At 42.0% G+C, this 14,942-nt stretch overlaps 1 protein-coding gene across 2 annotated transcripts in view; it reads right to left on the minus strand.

The window, feature by feature from the left end:
• LOC149151348 (putative mitochondrial adenine nucleotide transporter BTL3) overlaps window positions 1–14,942 on the minus strand; it is a 134,485-nt gene that overhangs the window by 44,945 nt on the left and 74,598 nt on the right. The gene's annotated exons all lie outside the window — the stretch shown is intronic.

Consider the following 14,942-nt stretch of genomic DNA (forward strand, 5'->3'; position numbering starts at 1 on the left):
TCTTCATACACACATAATTTGGTAATTGCTTGGTGAAAAATAATATAATAAAGAAGTAAAAGAAGCCAACATAATTCACAAGTAATTACCAAGAAAGAGAAATCTAACCCTAACTCTACTAGCATTGATTTCTCAACACTGTTCAGAGTGGCCAAATTATGCTTTTTATTTTATTTCTAGCTACATCAACCTCTGAGGCATCATTCCAGGCCCGACCCAAGGTGTGGACAAGGGGAGGGGGAGGTTAACCCTATGTGGACCTAGTGGACACATGTGGACCCAGATGGGAAAAGAGATGAATGAGTGGAAAGGGAGTAATGTATGTGTGTCGGGAAGCGGGACCACACAACCAAAATTGGGATTTCCCATATAGTGCCAACCCTAGAGCTAATGGTCAGTAAAGGAAATCCCACGAGACTAGGATACAAGGGTAACCACGAACTCAGGCAATGGAGACAAGAATACAAACCTAACCCACTCTTCCCTTCGAATCCCCCACCAATTCATGCCCAAATGTGCCCATGATAAGTAAGGAAAACTACTCAACTATACCAATGAAAAGTCATACCTTTGGGATCGGGAGGCCCACCTTCAAACATACATTCATAACAGATGGGCGAGGAACCACATGGTTGGCTCAGGTGGTGGAGAAAATGGCACATCGAGCTATATGGGGGTTGCAAGGCGCTATTGGCTGCCAGTTGAGGACCATCTAGGAAAAAAAATTCTCCCATATACACTACCCACAGGTGGTGGGTAACAGGCCCCACCCACCTTTCGAAAGAACTAGCACAAGCACGAGCATGTCATTGGAGATACTCTAAACTTTGATGTGGACAAAAAAAAGGCCCTGATTTTACTAACCAGGAAAGCCACCATTGACTGCAATTTAAGATTAAACGTATCTAACTATAAGGTAGCCTTTTCTAGATGTTCTCAATAATGCTTGTCTCTTAATCTTCTAATTCTGGTGATTTGCCCCACATGCCTCCTAATAAATTTGATCGTTTTGTTTTTTGACATAGTTTCTTCCCACCACACAATCCAGCCTTGGTCACGTCAGAGTGTAAACAATGTACCAATTGGTTCTGAGGCTATCAATGAAAAGTTTGATCTTTCAAAGGTGACCAATTGAACTTCAACATGGATATGGTTTGTTTGGTAGCATCCCTACCCCATTTAATACATAACTAAATGGGGTTTGCTACCCACCATTTTGTGGGTAATATCCCTAGGAGAAAAAATTTCTCCAAGATGGTCCTCAGTCGGTAGCCACCAGCTAGCTCACTGTGCCATTTTTTAGCCACCTGTGCCAGCCATGTGTTCCCTCGCCCATCTGCCATGATCATATGTTTGAAAGTGGGCCTCCTGGACCTAAAGGTATGCCTTGTCATTTGGAAATTGAGTATTGTAGTTTGTTTATCATGGACACTTCTGGGCATGGATTAATGGGGGAATTCGGCGTAAAGAATCGGCTAGGTTTGTGCTCTTGTCCCCTAGACCCCTTTTAGGTATTAACCTTGGATTCTAGTCCCATGGGATCTCTTTTACTGACCATTTGTCTCTAGGGATTGTATTTCATGGGAAACCCCGATTTTGGTTGCGTGGTCCTGCTCCCTTATCCACTTATATTACCCTCTTTCCATTCATTATTACCCTATTCATCATTTCTCCCACCTGGGTCCACATAGGGTTAGAATGCCCCTTCCACTTGCCCACACCTTGGGTCATGGCCTGGAATGAAGCCCGAAAGTTGATGCAGCTAAAAAGAAAGATAAAAGCATATATGGCCACATTCAACAGGAAAATATACCACCAAATGCACAAGATGGTTGGGACAAACATATTTAGCATGTGGGCAAAAGCCAATACAGGAGCTCTACCCCATCATCATGGCCATCACCCTGGTTCCTATAGGTTCTATGAACCTCCTCCATCATATAGGAACTCATGATTGTCCTAACCCCTGGTGGGCAATGAATCTCCCCACCTTAAAAGGGGGTATTCATTGCTATATCGTATACATCATGCTCTTACCCCTTGAGCCCTAAGCAGTTAATCAAAGAAAATCATAAGAGGGCAAAAGGCATATAAAGAAGGGCGGGAAAAACAAGGTCGGAGCACCTCATATACCACGATTGATCCCTCCTACACATTATAAGCCCAAGTGCGGGCTTCCCTCTTATTAGCTACCCCCCAGCATGTGACCCAGGACTGCCCCTTTTCATTCCCTACTTCAGTCACCTATCTGTCACATGCCACCACCTTTTGAAGGATGCACCTTGACTATATTATCCCCTGTAGAAGTAGAAACCACTTAATAGGATTATTGGTTAATCCTATTTAGAGTTTAGGAGACATTGGCACATCCGGAAGCCCATTATAAAAGGGCAGGCCATTATGAAGTCCCCACCTATGGTCCATGATTAGGTAAGCTCATTTACTTGATTTCTCTAATGACTGGTTGTATTGGAGGGCTAGGGGACGCATTGGATCTTATGCAGGATTGCAAATGGTTTCCATCTTGGGTTTGGTCTCGCTATAGGGGGTCCTAATGCTCTAGAGGGCTACATTGGCACATGTAGGGTGAGCGTTGAGCCATGGGCCTCCACAACAGTAGATTGCACTCCATGGATCCCCACGACGATTCAAAGATTGCTCGTGGTTCATTTATTAGACAAGGAGGATGCACCTGATCCATCATGCCCAGTGGGCCCCAAATCTACACCATACACTTGGCAGATGATCCAAGACTTGCCTGATGATGTGGCATCACGTACACCATCATCCTAGCCCTTACAAACGATCTAAAAGCATCTTTGATTTGTTTGGAGACCCATGAGGAGACTTGTGTGCCCCACATGTCATTGGAGCACCACAGTTATTACGAGGGGCCAACCCTTTGTCCACTACTTTTGAAGGTCCTATTCTTCATTGTGGTACCCATAGACCTCATTAGTCCTCTTAGATGGCCCTACGACATGCATAGATTATTATTTGACCTCTTGAGAGGCTTAATTTTTCATTTTATGAGCTAGTTTGGTGAGCTTGTCACCAAAAGTTGAATTATTAGAACATTATTTTATTTTTGGGCCTTATGTAGGCCAAGGAGGCTAATTCGAACTCCTAGGTTGTGTATATATACAAGTGATATGAGCTCATTTTCTCATCATCACTTTGGTTTGGATCTCTTATCTGTCTTGAGATTTTCACACTTTTTTCTAGAGGGTGAATTGGAGCTTTATGGACGAGTTTTGATGTATGGTTATTGGTCTATCTTCTCTTAGAGCTTCTCTATTGTCAATTATGAATGGTTGGATATACTCTATTACATGTAAGTACGTGCTTTTTGATATTATTCTTGTTTACTTTGTCATATATGTTGGATTGGGATTTTCGTTGTTCTAGGGGTAATTGTTGCATGCATTTACTACTTAATATTGTGGAATTTGTCTCTATTATTGCATTCTCTCAACGTATGGGCCATGTAATGTGAGAATCTCCTAGGGGTAAAATATGACCTTGATAAGCCATTCTTCCCGCACATTGAAGTATAAAAGTTGCAAGGTTGATTCCGCTTGACCTAGAGGGTTTGTGAAGTAATCTTAAGGCCTCCTTGACTGGGAACCAAGAAACCCTACTCATAATCAACATAGACTCCATTCTCCAAAGGATTAAGGCACGAATCTACCAAGGGTGGTCACGAAAACTCTTATTCTTTCACCTCCTCCCAGGTCTAGCCACACTAGGGTAACTAGGGCATCAATTTCCCGACAAGCTAGCCATCAAAAAAAATCAATCTCCTAGGGTCTCCTGCATTGGCCTTTCCTCTAGCTATCCTCCAATTTTGAAGACATTCCGCCGGTGGAGTTGGGAGAAAATCCAAGCCCTAGCTCCGAGACCAAAACTTGCCCTTCCATCCCCAAGGCTAGTACCTTATAGGGTCAAAGCAACCTCTTTGAGTGAAAATACTTTCTTTGATCCTCTCCCCACTTTATCTAGGGTAAGAATATCATTGATTGCTACATTCCTTCCTCATACCGTAGACTAGGTCCACTTGGCCCTGTGTGGTCCCGCTTCTTTGAAAGACCATCCTTCAAGAACCATTTGGGATACCAATTCTAACAAGGATTTTAGGGATTGGGGAACTCCTTCACAAGTCTTATCCCATAAACCTAATCCTCTAATCCTTTCTTCCTTTCCTTAGATTACATAGTACCTTGCTTAGAGAGCAAGCAATCTTTATCCTTCAAAATTCTAAGAAAGGGTTATTTAGGTCACTCATATCCATTGACTCATCCTTCATTAGTGACTCCATACATATCGAGTCTCCTCCCATCGGTGAAAGTCCATAAATAGAAGGGAGCCTTCGCTAAGGTGACAGTGGGCTAAGTCTCCATTTGTTACCCTTGGCCTAGCATTTGCCCTTTAGGGATCCCCCTGCTAGTTTGAGCGGTAACAGGGTTATCATCAAAGAAAAAGCCATATCCAAGCGTTTTAATAGGGAAGTTACTAGTAAGTAGCAACATTCAATCTCTCCATAGAAAGAATAGCCCTATCCAATCTCCTAAGCAGTGTTATCAGGTTCGAACCGAACCAGTTTGAACCTGCTAGTCCGACTAGTTGGAGGGAAAAACTAGTTCAAACCATCCTCCTGAACCATTCTATTTTCACCAAACCGGTCAGCTCGATGAATTCGCATACAATGCAGCACATGGGGCTTGTCTTGCTTTTTTTCTTTTATTTTTTTATTTTTTTCTCTTCGCTGGCTATTGGCCCACAATAGGTGCCTAATATTCACGCCTATGGCCCTACTATTGCTATGCAGTTCATGGTAATGTTAAATTCTTAGCATTACCATGAAATGACTCAGGATGTTTGAGAGTGGTTCCAAACTCGTTGTATTTCATATGGAGAAAGTATAATTTTAGATCCCACTCAAAATCCAGCATACTTAACAATTTGTTAGGATTTAAGGATTGAGGGGATTGCAACATTTCCATTGAATTTTGTCCTGGACAAGGGTATGGAACTAGTATTTAATCAAGAGCACCAAGCCCTCTATGTACCTTGATCTTAGTGGCATTGGTAGTCAAACTCCTTTATCAAGAACCTATTAAAAATGTACCAATCACCCAAACAAAATCTTGAATTGACATGCTAAGCATTTTCTATCTTATTTTAATGCTTAGAGGGTGATATTGGTGACAAAGATCCCAATGTAGGCAAATATTTGGATGATATGTAGATATTTGTTGTAGCATGATATTTTTGCATCCTAAAGGTGTTAAGTTATGGTATGTTCTATGCTTATAATAGTTTACTTCTTTTTCTTATTATATTCCACAGATTAGCAATCACATGTACATAAAGTAAAGTGCAGATAGAACATTAAACGATCGACAAAAAACAAGCCAAGACAAGAGACACAAGATGTGGCGGCTAGCCAAGGACAAACCCCACAATGTGTGGGGAAACCCTTTGATCAAATCTTCATTTATCTTCAATAATTCAACAGAGAGAAATAGTACAATAAATCTGATTTATATCAGCAGTAGCAAACCCTAGATCAGCAACATCAGCATTAGCGGCTTCATCATCAAAACTAGGGCAGTCGATATCTCGCAAACCGACCGTCGGATCGACTTGATTCCACCACCAAAAATTGCAACCTTCAGAGGAGGTTCAGATGAACCTATAGCGCAGTTTAGAAGAGGAGGTTCAGATGAACCTATAGCGCAGTTTAGAAGAGGAGGTTTGATGGTCCACACTAGTCAAACTTTGGATCTACAGTTGCAGCTTCAATTTCAGCAGCTTCCTTCAAACTAGGGCAATCAATATCTCGCAAACCGACCGTCGGATCGACTTGATTCCACCACCAAAGTTGCAGCCTTCAGAGAAGGTTCAGATGAACCTACAGCACAGTTCAGAAGAGGAGGTTTGATGGTCCACGCTGGTTAAACATTGGATCTGCAGTTGCAGCTTCAATTTCAGCAGCTTCCTTCAAACTAGGGCAATCGATATCTCGCAAACCGACCGTCGGATCGACTTGATTCCACCACCAAAAGTTGCAGCCTTCAAAGGAGATTCAAATGAACCTACAAAGCAGTTCACAAGAGGAGGTTTGATGGCCCACGCTGCTCAAACTTTGGATCTGCAGTTGCAGCTTCAATTTCAGCAGCTTCCTTCCACATGTGTGAGAGAGACTCTTTTCTGCGCAGTAAAGAAGACCCTCTTTTCTATGCAGGAGAGACAGAGAGATGTGATGAGATGAGTGAGTGCAAATGAGGAAAATTCCTTTTGTATTTATACACAATTGATCATGTTTGAATAGATGCGACTGTTGGGCTTCTGAGCCTACATGAGTTGTAGGTCGACTTGATAATAATTCCATAATCAAAATAAATTCATATCTCCATAAATACTTATCGGAATTGGATGATCTTTAGATCAATCCCACACCTCTCGATGAGAGGAAACTAATAAAAATATTATTAGTCATGAATAAGATGACCCACATGAAGTTTGGCCCTAGTTGCCAATTTAACACTCCCTCTCAACTAGGGAGAACTTCATCTACAATCTGTCTGTCGGTCGCTACTATTCATCCATCAAATGCACTGCCCTGTACAGCTTGAACCTTGCCCTGCTCTGCTCTATTCTGCCTGTTCTGCTTTGTCTTCTTCTGCCCTGTACTGATCTGTATTGTTCTGCTCTGTTCTGCTCTGCTCTTGCATTGTTCTGTTCTGCTTTGCTTTTGTCCGAATTATGAAGAAGAAATGATCGAGGATGTATCATACTAACTCAAAGTCAGTCTCATAGTATGTACCACTCGTCCCAGACCAATCTCAACCAACCCAAAGTCACCGTCATAGTGAGTACAACTCCATTGGTCCCAGACCAGTATCATCCTCCACTGACTCAAAGTCAATCTCAGAGTGCGTACCACTAGTCCCAGACCAGTCTCAACCAACCCGAAGTCAACTTCATAGTAGGTACCACTCCTACCACTGGTCCCAAACCAGTATCACAGTCTTAGAGAGTGTACCACTGGTCCCAGACCAGTCTCATCCGACCCGAAGTCAGTGTCATAGTATGTACCACTCTCACTGGTCCCAGACCAATACTGCACTGACACGAAGTCAGTCTCAGAGTATGTACCACTGGTCCCAAACCAGTCTCAACTGACTTGAAGTCAGCGTCATAGTATGGTACAACTCCTACCACTAGTCCCAGACCAGTATCATTGATCCCAGATCAATGGAGGTCATCCTAGCGTAGGGAGTACGGTAGATACAGCGATGCGTCCATCGGTACTACTATGGTCCCTAACTTCATTCCCTTGCTCATTGATCAGATGAGAGGTACTTCCCATGAGTCTCGGACTGCATGGGTAGGATGCCTTGACAGAAGAACTTAATCAATCCCGTCCTCACAGGAGAACACATCAAGCCTGCTACAATTGCCATGGAGAACACATCAATCCAAGCCTCACAGGAGAACACATCAATCCTACTATAATCGCCATGGAGAACACATCAATCCAGGCCTCACAGGAGAACACATCAATCCTGCTACAATCGCCATGGAGAACACATCAATCCAGGCCTCACAGGAGAACACATCAATCCTGCTACAATCGCCATGGAGAACACATCAATCCAAGCCTCACAGGAGAACACATCAATCCTGCTACAATCACCATGGAGAACACATCAATCCAGGCCTCACAGGAGAACTAATCATCCTGCTACACAAGAGAGCAAATCATCCTGTTCCACAAGAGAGCGAATCATCTTGTCCCACAAGAGAGCGAATCATCTTGTTCCAGTGCGCACCACCAGGGGAGGGTGAGTCACCCTGTGGTCGTATGTTGCTCCAATAAGAACCGCAAGCCCTCAGAGCTCCCAGAGCTCAATGTATGCAACATGCAGGACCCTTGTACAAGGGTTTCTTGACAACTCCAAGTCGTTTGGGAAAATCACAGATTAGATCTTTCCTCGGGGCTTTGACAAGGTGTATCGACCTGTACATCATCTTAATGCGATGGAGCCTCCTTGCTCATCGACTTACCATATCCCAGATGATGTCTATCTGTTGGAGCAATCAACGAATACGAGATTCCTCAATAATCGAATCCCACCTCTGGTTGTTACAGAGAATCACAGTGGTATGTGTTCAAACAGCTCACTGAAGAGCTTCCCCAACCAAGCAGCTTCATACGAGATCATACTCGTAGATATGTATCCGGTCTCGGCGGTGCTTATGGCAACCGACTTCTGCTTCCTACTCATCCATTATATCGAAGCAGAATCCAAAGAGAAACAGCACTAAAAAGTGCTCCAGTGATCCTCCACACTACCTGCCTAATCAGCATTCGAATAATCATGCAGTTTCATATTTCCAGCAGTGTATCTCAATCCATGAGAGATTGTGTCCTAAAGACATCTCAGAAGATTCTTGGCACCAATCTAGTGAGGCTCAACCAAATATGAGCTCACAATGCTAACTGCAAAACATATGTTCGGATGGAGGTTCACCAAGAACATCAACGCGAATGAGTTTTTGAAACTCAGAGGCATTTCCCAAATCTGGTCCGACATCACTACCATATAACTTCTGAAAGTTAAGATCCTCGAGGTAGTCACAGGCTTGCAGTCCACCATACCAAATCTTTTCAAAATCTTCACCACATATTTTCCTTGAGATAGGAAAATTTCCCTTGGCTTTTGCCACACTTCAAGTCCTTGGTTCTTCATTTCAAATTCAGAAGCCAACTCCCTCTTACATTTGTGAATGAGAGGGTATGCACCTGTTAGAAAGAGGTCATCCACATACAACACCAGTATGAGAGGCTTTTCATCTTCAACCTTAAAGTAAATGTTAGGATCAGCTTCACTCCTAGTGAATCTCAGTTTCATCAAGTAGCTATCGATCCTCTCATACCATGCTCGGGGTGCTTGCTTCAGCCCATAGAGAGCCTTCTTCAACCTGCATACATGAGATTTTCAATCATAAATCTCAAATCCTTCGAGTTGCTCCACATAGACCTCTTCTTTGATCGAACCGTGCAAGAACGCGGTCTTGACATCCATCTGATGTAGGTTCCATCCTTGTGAAGCCACAAGGACTATGATCAAGGAGATGGTCGTATATCTGGTAACAGGTGCAAATATCACATCATAGTCTATACCTTCCTTCTGGGAGAAACCACGAGCAACAAAACGAACCTTATACTATTCTGTATTTCCATCTGCTGCAACTTTATCTTGTAAATCCATTTTGAAGTAACAATTGTCTTGTCCTGGGGTCTAGGAACTACTTCCCAGACATCATTCTCCATAATGGTCATAGCATCCTTCCATACTTGATGCTTGACGGCATCTGAGAATGATGAAGCCTCATTTTGTATGATTGTGCTCATACTGGTCAGGTATCCCTGATACTTGTTGGGTTTCTTACTTTCACGGAAGGTTCCTAGGGGTGCAGCATGTTTTTCAGCATCATCAAGTATCCCCCTAAGCCATGAAGGCCTCTTCTTGGAAGAGGAAGGCTCGGGTGGATAAATAGGATCCATCGATTCTTCCACATCAGTGATTGTTACGTCATCTACCCATAGAGACAGCTTCCACAATCGTACGGTGCCACACCATTCTGCTCTGGAGTATGTGGTGTAGTAGTCTCCCTCTTAATGCCAACCTCAGGTATGCTGGAGTGAACCAACTGTAATATATCGGAGGTCTTGCTTAGGCTTGAGGGGAATGGTCCCCTTTTGAGCTTTCCTTCGACACATCCCGAACATACACCTTTTTCTACTAGGAATTCGGGCATCCCTGTTACCATATGTCTTACATCGGGTAGATCTTATCATCTTTGTAATGAAGGTGGGCAAACCTCCAATGCCAAAGTTTAGACTGAAGAGATGTGTCATAAGACATGACACCTACTTGACTTTCATCGACTTGATATAATGAATCAACACGAAACCCAAGAGTAAAGGCATCTTTAACATTATTTTTCGATACACGTACCTTGCCATCGTTGAAGGTTACCTTCTAGCCTTTGTCTTCCATTGCTGAGATGGACACCAGGTTCTTATGGAGGTCAGGTGCATTTAATACATCATGGAATTTCTAGCATTCTTGAATGGTTGTCCTCTTCCTTGATTTCCAACATTCCTTTTACCTTTGCTATTGAATTTTCCATCCCTTCGATTACCATGAGAGGGATTTTGATCATCGTCATGGTGAGAGTCCTTTCTATCAAGGCATTCCCTTGCATAGTGACCTGCTTTATTGCAAATGTAACATCGTCCTTTTCTTCCACCCTTAGGTCCAGCCTTTCTTTTTGATTTAGACTAGGAATTATTTCTTTTCTTAGCATGAGAAGAAAAGGCAGCAGGAGGACCTTTAGGCAAGGGCATTTCTTTCTCTTCTACCCTTGTTTCTTCTAGAATGCATCTAGCCATTAATTCCTTGAAACCAGGAATTACATGATTGTTCAGAAGAGTAGTCCTGAACACGTACCATTTGGATGGTAATCCTCCAAGAGTCGTGAGTGCCATTTCCCTATCAATAATAGTCTCCCCAATAAATAGGAGATCGTTCTTGATCTCGGTGATTCTTAAGAAGTATGCTTGCATACTCTCATCTTTACCCTTCTTGATTTCCCTCAGCTTATTTCTACGAAACAAAACTTGATTTGCATCATTAACTTTAAATAAACTCTTCAAGCCCTCCTTCTAGCGCCAAGAGCCCCAAGAGTTAGCTCAATCGGTCAAATCAAGTGCCTCGCCAATGGGAGGTCACAGGGTCGAATCCCGAAAGCTCTTGGGGTCAGGTCAGTAAATAGGCCGAGGGGTGTTGATGCCCTTCGGGTGGCATCCACTCAGTGTTAAACAACCCTAGATGTAGCGGCTACCCACTGACCCGGGTATCCGTGAACCAGTAAGTGAAAAAAAACTTTAAATAAACTCACCAGTCTATCGTAGATTTCCTTGGAGGTGTTCAAGTTAGAGATGTAGGCCACCAAGTGCTTGTCGATAAAGTCTCGGATGATCTTCTCTGTTTTGACTTCTCCGGTTTTCCATTTGTACCTGGCAGCAACGGATGCATTTGATGGAGGCTCAACAATATTTCCTCTCACATGGTCCAACACTCCTTGTTCTTCTAGGATAGCCTTGCCTATCTTCTCTGCGGTGATTGCTCTTGCTCTTGCTCGGGCTTTGTCTTCACCTCAACTCTGATTCCATGTTAAGTTATGGTATGTTTTATGCTTTATAAAGTTTACTTCTTTTTCTTATTATATTCCACAGATTAGCAATCACATGTACATAAAGTAAAGTGCAGATAGAACATTAAACGATCGACAGAAAACAAGCCAAGGCAAGAGACACAAGATGTGGCAGCTATCCAGGGACAAACCCCACAATGTGTGGGAAAACCCTTTGATCAAATCTTCTTTTATCTTCAATAATTCAGCAAAGAGAAATAGTACAATAAATCTGATTTATATCAGCAGTAGCAAACCCTAGATCAGCAGCATCAGCATTAGTGGCTTCATCATCAAAACTAGGGCAGTCGATATCTCGCAAACCGACTGTCGGATCGACTTGATTCCACCACCAAAAGTTGCAACCTTCAGAGGAGGTTTAGATGAACCTACAGCGGAGTTCAAAAGAGGAGGTTTGATCGTCCACACTGGTCAAACTTTGGATCTGCAGTTGCAGCTTCCTTCAAACTAGGGCAGTCGATATCTCGCAAACCGACTGTCGGATCGACTTGATTCCACCACCAAAAGTTGCAGCCTTCAGAGGAGGTTCAAATGAACCTACAGCGCAATTCAAAAGAGGAGGTTTGATGGTCCACGCTGGTCAAACTTTGGATCTGCAGTTGTAGCTTCAATTTCAGCAACTTCCTTCAAACTAGGGCAGTCGTTATCTCGCAAACCGACTGTCGGTTCGACTTGATTCCACCACCAAAAGTTGCAGCCTTCAAAGGAGGTTCAGATGAACCTACAGCGTAGTTCAAAAGAGGAGGTTTGATGGTCCACACTGGTCAAACTTTGGATCTGCAGTTGCAGCTTCAATTTCAGCAACGTCCTTCCATGTGTGAGAGAGAGACTCTTTTCTGCGCAGTAGAGAAGACCCTCTTTTCTGCGCAGGAGAGAGAGAGAGAGATGTGATGAGATGAGTGAGTGCAATGAAGAAAATTCCTCTTGTATTTATACACAACTGATGATGTTTGAATAGATGCGACTGTTGGGCTTCTGAGCCTACATGAGTTGTAGGTCGGCTTGATAATAATTCCATAATCAAAATAAATTCATATCTCCATAAATATTTATCGAAATTGGATGATCTTTAGATCAATCCTACACCTCTCGACGAAAGGAATCTAATAAAAATATTATTAGCCATGAATAAGATGACCCACATGAAGTTTGGCCCTAGTTTCCAATTTAACAAAAGGCCATCTATAACTTGTTTTTTGATGTATTTTTGGTTCAGAGATGGATTGCACTTAGTGTTATTTTGGTCATATGTATCCTTACATGCTATATAAATGAGAATTTTTGCTTATTTGTGTATAGATGGTTCGGATTCATATAGATATATGTGTTTCTTTAAAATTAGAATATTTTATGTGTTTTTGGTTGACCGGTTTTTTGGTCCGTTTTTTTTACCAGTTTTGGTCTAGTTCTGGCTGGGTCCTAGCTTGATGACGAGTCTGGGTCTGATAACATTGCACTTAAATTATTCGCTCCTAAATTATGTTAAATCAGCAAGACATATAGAGCTAGAAATTACAAACTATGAAGAATATACATAGTTGAAAAACAAATATGCAATTTACACAAGTATTGAACACTAAAAACTTCATTAATATGCATAAGAATGAAATTAATGTACATAACATAGCCTTATCACAAGGTCAGTACAATCCACTAACTCTTCAATCCGTAGACAAGGAAAACCAAAAACAACATAGCTCAACCAAGGACATCCAACAAGCATGAATCACTCAAGCACGTCCTCCAAGGCAAGATGTTTCATGTTCTTCTTCTCTGCACATAATACAACCTAGGGTTTCATCCAATACCCTATATCTAAGTCTCCAAGAAATGAAACCCTAACTCTAGCCTTCAAGATCCTTCAGCAAGCCCAACAAACTCTAGCGGATCTAAGTGAGAGAGAGAGAGAGAGATCAAGTACAAAATTAAATACAAGAGAGAAGACTAGTGTGCTCCTAGTCACATCTCTAACACAAGGGTGATCAAAAATGATAAGTGTCTGAAGGATTCTCTCCTTCATCTATAGATATGAGAGGTAAGGGAGGCCAACAATACATAGGTGAACTAATGCCATTACAAGTAACTGACAACAATCACATGTAGGGTGACACATGTTAAGCACTACACTCCACAAGTACACATGTCAAGTTCGAAGGTGATGTCATCCACAAGAAAGGCTCCAAATGCAAGGGTGCTCCACGAGATATGTCCAATGCTCCTACGAGCCTTCAAAGACTCCATCAATCCTCCTAATTCATGTACTTGACTAGGTCCACCCACCTTACATGAACACTATTGCGACCCAAGCATTCGCAAGCCAACTCCAAGTCTCTATGCAAGCATCCAAGCTACCCTAAGTTATCTAGGGCCCAATGACCTCGGTTATAACACAAATTTGCACTTACAAAGATAAAGTCTCAAAACTCAAGTGCAAGTTGTATTAAGTTGAGATAGGCCACTATCACCTCACCAACCCTCTTCTTCACTTCAAGCCAACTCTCCTTCAGCTCAAGGGGGGCTTCCCTAGGGTAAGATTGCTAGGATTTAAGGAAATAAGTTTGTGGTTTAGAGTTTGTTCAAGAAAATAAGAGTGATGGGAGGGCCAAAGACTAGTGCCTTTTCACTAAGTATATGAGGTCAACTAAGGCCTCCCTTGTGAAGATATAAATGGATCTAGACTAATTACTAGGGTTTTCCACTACAAACCCTAGAAGATCCACCTAAGATGTTGACAAGCTTCAAAATAAATTCAAGGGAAGATTCACAACTAGAAATCTTCCCAAACTTTAAAACAGTGTTGATAATATCGTTCTCGGCAAAATATCAACAAGGGTCCTAAAATCATCTTTTCAGCAATATCGGCAAACATAAAAAAATGCATAATATATTCAATTTTTTCAATTTTTAAACATATAAAGTAGCAACAACATGAAATAAACACATTGGCACATAAATGAAGAAAGCACTGATATATATGAAGTAGTGGATGTCAAATAAAAATGATACATCAAAGGTGATACCAAATCTTGTTGATCTTGATAATTGTCCAATCAAGGACTCAAATGTGGAGAACTAATACAAAATAACATCACATATATAAAAGTATCATCATCATAAGTTACATGTAGCAAAACAAACAAAACTAGCAACTAGCTATCTAAGACTAGTGCCCTCTCCTCCTTTTATAGGAAAACAAGATGGGTTGTTTGCCAAGCCTGCCACTAGTAGTAGAAGGCCCTAGCCCTGCACCTAATGTCAAATGATGACTGCTAGGTATGGAGATGTGCTCTCCTATATCTATAGCAAATGGTGTTATCGTTGAAGCTCCCACATGCTCCTCCTACTCCTCTTGTTGTTGCTCTTCCCCCAAGTCCTCCTCTTGTTGCCCTTGTACTAATGGTTCATCTTCTAACCATCTAGGTGACTCCTCCATGATGGGCACCTCAGACTCCACCCTCCACTTAGACAATACATAAATATTGTCTAAGGAAATGGCATCCAGATCCAATAGTTTCTCTATCTGTTTCACTCGTAGTCGAAGATTGTAATGCATATGCACCAAGTCATTGAGTCGTGAGAACTCCAACTTGTAAGAGTGTCATAAAAAAATTAATGAGTCTTGACACTTGAGGGTCGTAAATTAGTAAATT

The sequence above is a fragment of the Pinus tabuliformis genome, chromosome 9 (assembly GCF_031772625.1).
Source record: "Pinus tabuliformis cultivar Carrire ecotype Pingquan chromosome 9, CPIR1, whole genome shotgun sequence".
Lineage (NCBI taxonomy): Eukaryota > Viridiplantae > Streptophyta > Pinopsida > Pinales > Pinaceae > Pinus > Pinus tabuliformis.